Raw genomic sequence first — 13,203 nt, 5'->3', positions numbered from 1 at the left:
GGGAGAAATTTCAAATACTGTAAAATATACCCTTCTCCAAGACTTGTCTTTCTAAAACACTGTGTTCACATGAACTAATATACAAGTTAATGCATTTATTCCTTCTTTCTTTATTCCTTCCCCTCCTCCCTTCTCTCCCTTTCTTTCTTTCCTTTTTAGGTTAGATGACAAATTCGAACATTATTATACCATTATTTGGCATGGAAAATGTCACAGATCTGAAATTCCAAGTCTGCTGAGTTAGTATTTTATTTTTCATATATCAGAGCTATTTTTCCCACAACATAAAATGATTCATTGCTCTCCTTTGCTTAAAACTTTTCTGTGTCTTCTCTATGCCAACAGGGTGAACTCCAAGCTACTTTGTATAGTCAGGAAAACTCTTTAGATCTTGGCTGGAGTCCAACATTGAGGAATAAATTTCAGTTATTTTCAGTCATAATTGAATACACTGTAGACCAGAGGTTGATTACTTCTTTTGATACATGGCACAAAAATCAAGGCCTCTGGGTAGCACATTCAAAGGTATAAAACAAACTCAAATCAACATTAAACAGCGCCAGTGATTATAGTTCAATCTCTAATGCAGTATAGTATCTCAAATACTTTACACAAACTTTCACTATTAGGACACAAGTCACTCTTGTCATCTTCTAGCAATGAGATGCCCCACTGAGCCATACAGATCTCTAGAGGCAAAGTCTGTCCTTGTTAGTTACGTGTGTATGTGTGTGTATGGTGATGTCAGGCAGATTTATAACTGTTATTCTGATAAGCTTCATTCTACTTTTCAGTGGAAAAAAACTGGAGACACAACAGCCTACCAGAACATACTTAGTGAGAACAACCATTTCAGACATTCGGAATTTCTTACATTTGCTTAAAAACATATTGTATCCTTTTTTCACCTTGAGTTACTGCTTGAATCAATGACCAGTCCTTTAGAGTGGGGGACCATGTGTGACCTGCACAGGTGTCATACCCATGAAGCCAGACCTGCCCAGGAGGAAAAAAAATCCCAATGCATCACTCTCCTCCCTCACTTAGAACACTTTTTGTTGTTCCCTGCTTGCTGAACTGAAAGAGGAGCCAGAGGTGAGGGAATAAATATACTCATGTAAATAGGTCAATCTGGTGGTAGATGGATAGAAAAGGAAGAAGGATATCTAGCATACCTTATCTTCCTAATAAGCTGTTTAGATCTAGTTTACTAAGATTCACATTCCTACTGCAAGTAGGAAAGAATTAACTTCTATAGATTTACTTGAATAAATAGAAAAAGAAAACAACCTGGAACAAAATGCAAACTGAATGTTGATAAGAGAGGTAGATAAACAGAAGCTCATCTTGACAAGAACATGCTACAAATGCTTATAAATTCATTGTGGTATTATAACTGCATGAGTACAACCACTCATTTGCATATAATAGACTCTCTACTAACCTTGCTTTTTTCTTTTATAATGTAGGATAATAATCTCTTAATATGAGTACATTTATTTTGTGATTCCCCTCTAATAAAGCAAGGATTAGAGCCTTAAATGGTGAACTATTTTTCTAAACTATAAAGTGAGGGGGAAATCACATTTGTATAGGATAAAAGATAACACTTAGAACTGATGGCAACCATGTACCAATTTTTCTGTGTATATTTCAACCCTTAGTTTTTCCCACCTGTATGATCAGTCAGAAATACTCATTTTTATTTCATAGATATTTATATTTTTCTGGAATTATGTGCTCCCACACACAGACTTGGAAATATATAATACATAGATTTAGACACTCAGACATATCCATTTTAATATTACTGATGTTTTTGTTGAAAATTTACACTTAAGAATACAGCATTTGTCCCCTTCATGGATCACTGCCTTGTCATGGTGAAGGGGTTTTGTGTTACTCAATGAAGCTATGGACTATGCAGTACAGGGTCACCCAAGGTGGATGGACAGGTCATAGCAGAGAGTTCTGACAAAATGTGATCCACTGGAGAAAGGAATAACAAGTCACCCCATCGTACTTGCCATGAGAACTTCATGAACTGTATAAAAGGCCAAAAAGTGGTTATCTGTATAAAACTGTATACAGGCATGAACTGTATAAAAGGCAAAGTGGCTATCTGATACCAAAAGATGAGTCCCCTCAGGTCTGAAGATGTCCAATATACTACTAGTGAAGACTGGATGAATTATCAGTAGCCCCAGAATGAATGAAGTGGCTGGGCCAAAGCAGATACGATGCTCAGTTGTGGATGTGGCTGGTGACAAAAGTAAAATCCGTTGCTGCAAAGAATAGTGCTGTATAGGAACCTGGAATGTCAGGCCCATGAATCAAGGCAAATTGGATGTGGTCAAGCAGGATCAAGCAAGATGGTAAGAACAAACACTGACATCCTAGGAATCAGAGAATTAAAATGGATGGGAATGGGCAAATTTAATTCATATGACCACTGTATCTACTACTGTGGGCAAGAATCCCATTGAAGAAATGGAGTAGCCCTCATAATCATCAAAAGAATCTGAAATACAGCACTTAGGTACAAACTAAAAAATGGCAGAATGATCTCAGTTTGTTTCCAAGGCAAGCCGTTCAACATCACAGTAATCCAAGCCTATACCCCTACCACCAATGTTGAAGAAGCTGAAGTTGATGAGTTCTATGAAGCCCTAGAAGACCTCCTAAGATTAACACCAAAAGAAAGAAAAAAAGAAAAGATATTCTATTCATCATTGGGGATTGGAATGCAAAAGTAGAAAGTCAGGATATGCCTGGAGTAACAGGCAAGATTGGCCTTGGAAAACAAAATGAAGCAAGGCAAAAGCTAACTGAATTCTGCCAAAAGAATGCACTAGTCATAGCAAATACCCTTTCTAAACAACATAAGACATGACTTTACACATGGACATCACCAAATGGTCAACACTGAAATCAAATTGATTACATTCTTTGTAGCTGAAGATGGAGAAGACAATCAGCAAAAACAAGACTTGGAGCTGACTGCGGCTTGAATCTTCAGCTTCTCATAACAAAATTCAGGCTTAAACTGAAGAAAACTGGGAAAAACACTAGGCTACCCAGGTATGACTTAAATTCTGTATGAATTTTCAGCAGAGGTAATGAATAGACTCAAGGGACTAGATCTAGTTAAGAGTGTACCTGAAGAACTATGGACAGAGGTCCATAGTATTATACAGGAGGCAGCAAACAAAACCATCCTAACTAAAAAGAAAAGCAAGAAGGCAAAGTGGTTATCTGAGGAGACTTTACAAACAGTGGAAGAATGAAGAGAAGTGGAAAGCAAGGGAGAGAGGGAAAGGTATATCCAATTAAACACAGAGTTTCAAAGAATAGCTAGGAGAGACAAGAAAGTCTTCTTCAGTGAACAGTGTTTAATAATAGAAGAAAACAATAAAAGGGGAAAGACTAGAGATCTCTTCAGGAAAATAGAAATATCAAGGGAGCATTCTGCCCAAAAAAGGATAAAATTGGTAAAGACCTAGTAGATGCTGAAGAGATCAAGAAGAGAAGGAAAGAATACATGGAAGAAGTGTATAAAAAAGATCTTTTTTTTTAATTAGTTGGAGGCTAATTACTTTACAATATTGTAGTGGTTTTTGCCATACACTGACATGAATCAGCCATGGACTTACATGTGTTCCCCATCCCAATCCCCCCTCCTGCCTCCCTCCCCATTCCATTAATGAACCTGATTACTATGATGGTGTGGATAGTCACCCAGAGCCAGACATTCTGGAGTGTGAAGTCAAATGGGCCTTAAGAAGCACTGCTGTTAACAAAGCTAGTGGATGCGATGAAATTCCATCAGAACTATTCAAATCGCTAAATGAGGATGCCATCAAGGTTGTGCATTCATTATGTCAGCTAATCTGGAAGATCCAGCAGTGGCCACAGGACTGGAAAAAGGTCAATCCTCATCCCAATTCACAAGAAGGGTAGTACCAAAGAATGTTCATATTATCGGACAACTGCACTCATCTTCCATGCTAGTAAGGTCATGTTTAAAATCTTGCATGCTAGGCTTCAGCATTATGCAAATCAAGAACTTCCAGATGTCCAAGCTGGGTTTAGAAAAGAAAGAGGAATTAGAGATAAAATTGCCAGCATTCACTGGATTATAGAGAAAGCAAGGGAATTTCAGAAAAACATCTATATTTCATCAACTATGCTAAAGTCTTTGATGGTGTGGATCATGACAAACTGTGGCGAGTTCTTAGATGATATTACCAGACCATCTTACCTGTCTCCTGAGAAACCTGTATGCGGGTCAAGAAGCAACAGTTAGAACCCTATATAGAAAAACTGATTGGTTCAAGATCAAAAAAGGAGTATGAAAGGGCTGTCTGCTGTCACCCTGTTTGTTTAATCTATATGCTGAGCACATCATGAGAAATGCCAGGCTGGATGAGTTACAAACCAGAATTAAGTTAGGCAGGAGAACACCAACAACCTCAGATATGCTGATGATACCACTCTAATGGCAGAAAGCAAAGAGGAACTAAAGGGTCTCTTGATGAGGGTGAAGGAGGAGAATGAAAAATCCAGCTTAAGACCAAATATTAAAAAAAAAAAAAAAAAACTAAGATCATGGCATCCAGCCCCATTACTTCATGGCAAATAGAAGGGGAAAATGTGGAAGTCGTGACAGATTTCCTCTTCTTGGGATCCAAAATCACTGTGGATGGTGACTGCAGCTGTGAAATCAGAAGATAATTTCTTCTTGGCAGGAAGGTAATAACAAACCTAGACAGTGTGTTGAAAAGCAGAGACATTACTCTACCGACAGCAGTCTGTATAGTCAAGGCCATGGTTTTCCCAGTAGTCGTGTACATTTGTGAGAGCTGGACCATAAAGAAGGCAGAGCACCAAAGAATTGATGCCTTCAAAGTGTGGTGCTGGAGAAGACTTCTGAAAGTCCCTTGGACAGCAAGGAGATCAAACCAGTCAATCTTAAGGGAGATCAACCCTGAATGTTCCCTGGAAGAACTGATGCTGAAGCTGAGGTCTAGTATTTTGGTCATTTGATGCAAACAGACGACTCACTGGAAAAGTCCCTGATGCTGGGAAAGATCAAGAGAAGAAGGAGAAGAGGGCATCAGAGGATAAGATAGTTGGACACCATCACTGATGCAATGAACATTAATTTGGGCAAACTCCAGGAGATAGTGAGGGACAGGGAGGCCTGGTTGCTGCAGTCCATTGGATTGCAAAGAGGGGGACATGACTAGGTGACTGAACAACAACTATATAGAGCATTTGTAAACCTTTCAAATCCTGAATATGTAAATATATAAAATAAATATATTTTGTACACAGTTGAGACATCACCCAATATACACATGAGAATGAGTCAGAAATTATATATTAAAAATGTGGGAGAAATTCTATGATTCTGTAGCTATCATTCATTTATTAATGAGTTTATTCAGAAACTACTTATTGAATGGTTACCTTGGGCCAGGTATTATGGAAAGTATTGAGGAAAAGGAATAAAATTTTCCCTACCCTGTCATATTCTCCATTTACATTAATAGGGATATTTAAAAGTAACTCTAAGTAAGAAATATAAAGAATTAGTAGAAATATGTATTACTTCATTATTTGTTGCATAACTCCACTGTTAGAATTCAAGTTTCACAAGGGCAGAAGAGAAGAACTTTTCCCATTTTACTTATTGCTAAATCTCCTGTTCATCATATGCCAATAAAATGAACAACCTAGGAAAAACAAACAGATTCTTAAATAGGTATAGTCTCCCAAGAGTGAACCAGGAAAAATAGAAAATATAAACAAACCAATTACCAGTAGTGAAATAGAATCAGTAATTAAAACACTCTCAAGAAACAAAAGTTCAAGACAGGATGGAATTCTACCAAACATTAAGAGATGAGTTAACACCTATCCTTCTCAAACTATTCCAAAAAATTGCAGAGCAAGGGAAACTTCTAAACTCATTCTATGAAGCCACCATCACCTTGATATGAAAACTAGGCAAAGGTATCATTTGTCTATGATGTGATCATTTCAATAGACACAGAAGATTTTGACACAATTTAAGATCAATTGTTCATAAAAACTCTCCAGAAAGTAGGCAGAGAGGAAACTATACCTCAGTATAATAAAGGCCATATGTGCCAAACCCATAGCTAACATCACACTCAATGGTGAAAAGCTAAAAGTATTTCCTTTAGGATCAGGAACAAGACAAGGATGCCCACTCTCACCATTCTTATTGAACATAGTATATGAAGTCCTAGCCAAAGAAATCAGAGAAGAAAAAGAAATAAAAGAAATAAAAGTGGAAGAGAAGAAGTAAAACTGTCACTGTTTGCAGATGACAGAATACTACACATAGAAAATCCTAAAGACGCCACCAGAAAACTACTAAAATTCTTCAATAAATTAGGTAAAGTTGCAGGACACAAAATTAATATACAAAAACCTGCTGCATTTCTATACACTAACAACATAAGGTTAGAGAGGGAAATTAGGAAAACAATCCCATTGACCACCACATCAAAAAGAATAAAAAACCTAGGAATAAACCTTTCAAAGGATGTGAAAGTTCTTTACTCAGACAACTGTAAGACAATGATGAGAGAAACTGAAACAAACAGATATACCATGCTCATGGATTGAGGAAGTGATATTGTTAAAATGGTCATACTATCAAAGGCAATCTAGAGCATCAATGCAATCTCTATCAAAATACCAATGCATTTTTTTCACAGAATTAGAAAAATAATTTTAAAAAGTGCATGGAAAAAAAAAAAAAAGTGCATGGAAACAAAAAAGACTCTGAGTAGCCAAAACAGTCTTGAGAAAGATGAATGGAGCTAAAGGAATCACACTCCCTGACTTTAGAGTATACTATAAGGCTACAGTAATCAAAACAGTTTGGTACTGGCACAAAAACAGACATATGGATCAATGGAACAGAATAGAGAGCCTGGAAATAAACCCATACCAAACACCTAAGTTCTTGCCTAAGGAGGCAAGAATATACAATGAGAAAAAGGCAGTCTCTTCAGCATGTGGTGTTGGGAAATTTGGACAGCCACGTGAAAATCAATGAAGTTAGAATATACCCTCTCTTCATAAACAAAAATAAACTCAAGATGGCTTAAAGACTTAAACATAAGACATGACACCATAAAACTCCTAGAAGAGATCATAGACAAAACATTATCTGATATAAATCATACCAAATATTTTTAGGTCAATTCTCTCAGGGCAACAAATGAGTAAATGAGACCTAGTTAAACTTACAAACTTCTGCACAGCCAAGGAAACCATTGATGAAACAAAAAGATTACCTAATGGATGGGAGAAAACGTTTGCAAATAATATGACTGACATATATAAACAGCTCATACAATTCAATATAAAAATAAAGCCACCACTCAATAAAGTCAGAAGACCTGAATAGATCTTTTCCAAAAATGGCACACAGATGGCCAATAGGAACATGAAAAGATGATCAACATTGCTAATCATCAGGGAAATGCAAGTCAAGACCATAATGAGATATCACCTCACCCCTGTTAGAATGTCTATCCTCAAAATGAACGCAAATAATAAATGTTGGTGAGGATGTGGAGAAGAGGTAACCCTCCTATACTGTTGGTGGGAATGTAAACTGCTGCAACCACTATAGAAAACAGTATGGGGGTTTCTCAAAAAACTAAAAATAGAGCTACTATATGACCCAACAATTTCATCTCTGGGTATGTGTTTGAAAAAGTAAAAACACCAATTAGAAAAAAATACATGCACCCCAAAGTTCAGAGCAGCATTATTTATAATTGCCAAGATATGGAAACTTATATGTCTATCAACAGATGGATGCATAAAGATGTGTACACACACACACATGCACACACATATACACACACACTGGAATTATACTCAGTCATAAAAAATAAAATTTTGCTATTTGCAGCAACATGGAAAGACCTGAAGGGCACTGTACTAAGTGGAATAAGTCAGAGAGAGAAACACAAATACTGTATGATGTCACTAACATGTGGAATCTAAAAATTATAACAATCTAGTGAATATAACAAAATAGAAGCACTTATGGAAACAGAGAAGTAGCCAGTATTAACCAGGGAAGAGAAAAGAGGGGAAAGGGGGGAATATCCTGGTAGAGGATTAAGAAGAACAGACTATTATATATACAGTAGGCTACAACGATACATTCTAAAACATTCTATAACATACAAGGATACATTCTATTATGCATTATATAATAGCTATAAATGGAGCATAAACTTTGGAAATTGGGAATCACTGTATTGTACACCTGTAGCTTATATAATGGGCTTCCCTGGTGGCTCAGATGGTAAAAGAATCTGCCTGCAAAGTGGGAGACCTGTGTTCAGTCCCTGGGTTGGGAAGATCCCCTGGAGGAGGGCATGACAACCCACTCCAGTATTCTTGCCTGGAGAATTCCCAAGGATAGAGAAGCCTAACAGACTACAGTTCATTGGGTCACAAAGAGTTAGACACAACTGAGTGGCTAAGCACATAGCACAACTTATATAATATCACAAAACAATGTTATATTATTTTTTATTTGCAATATAACATTATTTTTAACTGAAGTATCATGGTTACCTGAATGCAGAGTTCCAAAGAATAGCAAAGAGATAAGAAAGCCGTCCTCAAAAGAAAAAAAAAAAAAAGAAAGCCGTCCTCAGTAATCAATGCAAAGAAATAGAGGAAAGCAATAGAATAGGAAAGACTAGAGATCCCTTCAAGAAAATTAGAGACACCAAGGCAACATTTCATGCAAAGATGGGCACAATAAAGGACAGAAATGGTATGGACCTAACAGAAGCAGAAGATATGAAGAGGTGGAAAGAATACACAGAACTATACAAAAAAGATCTTCATGACCAACATAACCATGATACTTCAATTAAAAAATAGAAGAAAAAAAAGTATAATGATAAAAATAATGCTACATAAAATTCACTATTTACTAGATGCTGTCTACCTCTTTGTGATCCCATGGACCATAGGTTGCCAGTCTCCTCTGTGCATGAAATTCTTCAGGCAAAATTACTGGGGTGGGTTGTCCTTCAAAGTCCTTTGTTTAAACTGCTAGTTGACATTGCCACTTACAGAATTTTCAGAGCATATGGGAATTAATTATTAAAGCATAGTGGTAAGCCTGGCTGACAAGGAAATGTGTGAGTCATTCTGAGAAACACAAATATTTTAGGATACTGGAGAGAGTGTGCCTATGAGAAAGTGTGAGGATAAGTCTGAAACTATAGCTTAGCCACTTTACAAAACATATGAAGCCTATACTAAAGATTCTGTGTACTATCCCAAGGGAGATGCAGAGCTACTAAAGCATGTATTGAAGAAATAACATAAGGGGAGTCACATGTTTGTTGATTAAATAAATTCTTTTAAATATTATATTTTGGATAACATATCAAAAATGTAGAGGAACAGATCTTTACTTATTTAAATGCAAGCATATTTATTTTAATTTAAATACAAATTTCTTTATCTCTCTTACTTGTTTAAATACTAATTAATTTAGTATAATGTTTTAAATATCAGATTATAGTGCCACAAAATCTGCACATATTTTCAAGAGCCTAAGACAACATAAATTAAATCATTTCTCCTATTAGAATGAAAGGAAAAAAACTCAGAAAATATGAATGAATACATGTTTACATTATATATCTCTTCTGGGAAATTCCTTACTGCCTTTTGATAGAACATTAAATTGAAGCCTTCTATCAGATTTCTAAAATTTTTACATTTAATGGAACATACTAGTTTTCCTCAGAGAAGCATATTTTTTAATAATAAGACTTTATAAATCTATCAAGAAAGGTCTTGTGCTATGTGCAAAAAATGGAAAATCATCTGGTGAATAGAAAAATTCATATCAATATTAAATAATTCATGATTCTGCTATACCCAGGCCTATAACATTTTGTACAGTTAATTTTTCTGTTAGATGTATGTGTATATGTATATATATGTGTGTGTATATTTAAACTTATATGTAATATATATATAAAGTTAAATATATATATCTTTAATATATGTAAAGTTATCTATATGTTTAATAAGGAAAATATTTTAACTTTTAATAAGGAAAATATACCTTCCAATGAAATTTAATATCTTATAATTTTATTACTGTTATTCTTTGGTAAGTGAGAAATGTCTAGAACTACTCATTTCAATTGAAAGTGATTGTCATAGAATTTTCTTTAATCAGTTTTGTTTAATTGGAATTACATCTCCTAGAATCTCCTACTCTGTAATGCTTTGGGTTAATGCGGGTTTAAAAAAAAAAAAAAGTGAAAATGTTAGTCACCCAATTATGTCAGACTCTTTGTGACCCCACGGACTGTAGCTCACCAGGTTTCTTCGTCGATGGAATTTTCCAGGGAAGAATATTGGAAATATTCTCTTCTTCAGAGGATCTTCCCAATCCAGGGAAGACCCCCAGGTCTCCTGCATTGCAGGCAGATTCTTTGCCATCTGGGCCACCGGGGAAACGTGGGTAGACAAGGTACGCTTGTGAGGACAGGGGGGCAGGGTGAAGCCACACTCACTGCTCTCTACAGGAGCCAGTGCTTGATTATGGTGAAACACAGACACAGGAGGGCTGACAGATTCTACTTGTCACTTGCTTTCCTCTCTGTTTCAAGGGTTTTCAAACTCCTGACCCTGCTGACCAGTAAAGGGCCAAGGTCCAGGACAAGATGCTTTGCTGCAGATCCTCAGACTTCTCCACCACCTTCCCCTTTGCAGGTCCGTTTGGCCTGTCAGATTCACTGCCTGGGCCCCGAGGTCTTCTTCCCATCTCTGTAAGACCAACTTATAACTAGTTTGTTTATACATTTAATAACTATCTGATAACTGCTAATGGTTCTACCTCCCTGAACAGAATGAACACTGACACTACGTTATTTTATTTTTTCCCTAACTCCTTAGTTGGAAAAATGTAGGGAGGGAAATTTAAGAACTACTGAAGGCAAATAGATAAAGCTAAAAATAATATTAGCTCACCAATTTAGTCAGTTTTAACCTCTCACATCCCAGCATGCCTTTGGGGAATCTTATCAAATCTAGTAGAATTGATTGGTAATTTTATTGTTTTTCTTAAATATTGAACTTACAGTGTGTATACGTCATCAAGTTGAAATTGTCATGCAAATTCAACCAAGGTTTTATTTGCATAATTTTAAATCTCATTAGCCTTCAAGACATCCTATTTGGTCCACCTTTATCTATTCAACTTCATCCTCAAATATTTATATCTTTTTAATCAATTCCCTCTACAAACAGCCAGTGGGATGGGAAAAGGTGGAAGATTAAATAATTGTTTTTAGAAATAATTTTTTCCATAGACAGCAATATATGTCAGTTTTTTATAAGCCATAAACTCATCAGAAAGACATATCTTTTGTAAAAGGGTTAATGATTCAACTTCCATGCCTCAAATATAGATTTTAAGTTTGTAGTGACATTAGTGATGACATTATTTTAAACTGATTTTCCAACCTTTTGATTAAAAAGGTGCTCACTGAGAGTACCATAGATAGACCATCACAATGGAGCACCACACTCTCTTAAATGGTAAAAAATAGTTCTCCAACTACAATCCCTTCCCCATCTTACTTCCCCTGAGAGGGCAACAGGGAGGAAGGCCAGAGGTCTCCAAACAGAGGAAATAGGCTGCAAGTGTCAGACATTTTTTATCTCTCTCTTAAGTGGCAGGAGGAAACAAACTACAAGTGTTAAGAATTTTTCCCCTTCTCTATACAAATTTAAAAAGAGGTTTCTCTTAAAATTCTGTGTTGCCATGAAGACACCTGACTCTACCTGAACTTAACTTTTCTCAAACCTTGAACTAACCAATGTATTTTTCTTATGGAAATGTTTATCTTAAGCTATGTTAATGAACTATGTATTTACCCTAGACTCTGTCTTCAAGTAGGTTCCCCCTAAGACTCAGAACAGACTTGACAAACCAGTATGTTTTACTCATGCAAATGTTCTCTTAAGCTAGGTTAATGAGACTTGAATTTTCTTGGAAACCTGCCTTTCTTCAAGATTCATATCAATCATTTTATGTCCTGGGACAACTCACCTTGTGCCAATGTTATCTCAAAATGCATATTGTGGCTGAGGGGCCTGTTGCCATTCTCTGAGTTTTGATTCCTTTCTCTAATCAGCAGATTGCTAGTAGCTATATGCCATCTGGCTAAAGACTAGCCAGGAGGCACTCTTTCTGCCCCCTTCTGATGTCTACGTCAGAAGCTTTCTCTATCTCTTTTATACTTTAATAAAACTTTATTACACAAAAGGTCTGAGTGATCAAACCTTGTTTCTGGCCCCGGATTGAATTCTTCTCCAGAGGCCAAGAATACTGTCATCTTTCGTGGTTCAGGAACAAACTTTCATTTTCAAGAAAGCTTTTGCTAGCAGTGGATTGGTTGCCAATAAGACTAATTTTTTCTTAGAGGAAAATGCTACTAGCTGAAGTGGATTAGGTACTAAGTCTTGAATCAGCTGAAAAATACAAAAGTTGACTCTGGGACCCAACACTGATTCATTAATTTTCCAGGGGCCTAAAGTGCTTTCAGTTCAGTAATGGACCATTGGGTATTGGTAAAGTTAAATCCTCTCTGGAATAAATTTTCCTTAATTTAATCCCTTTTATATTCACAGAAATTAGGGTCAAGCAATGAGTTCACAGCCAAGGGACAATAAAGACACTGGAAAACAAGCATGAAAAGCAAATAACTGATTTTGACCTTGAAGGACTACAAATTTTGAGATTACAAACATATAATATAAAAAACTATGTAAGAAATATTTAAAGAATAAATGCAACTAGAAAAATTGCAACAAAGGGGCATCAGAGTTGAAACAGAAAGATCTGAAAACAAATTATAAACAAAGATTTTTTTAGATGTAAAATAAAATCCCTGGGGAAAAAAGCCAATGTACATATTAATCTGCAGATAGTAAACAACTGAAGAAAGAATAAGAAAGCTGGAAAATGTATCAGAAGAAATCACCCAGACTTAAGTAATTCCCTGAAAAGGAAATGACAATTAGGAAATAATCAAGAGATATAGGGGACAGAAGGAAAATGTACAGTACACATTTGCGTTGTAGTGGAAGAAAATT

Source organism: Cervus canadensis, chromosome 14 (genome assembly GCF_019320065.1).
Source record: "Cervus canadensis isolate Bull #8, Minnesota chromosome 14, ASM1932006v1, whole genome shotgun sequence".
In the NCBI taxonomy this organism is placed as follows: Eukaryota; Metazoa; Chordata; class Mammalia; order Artiodactyla; family Cervidae; genus Cervus; species Cervus canadensis.
The sequence above is the reverse complement of the archived record's forward strand: the minus strand, read 5'-3'. Positions refer to the sequence as shown.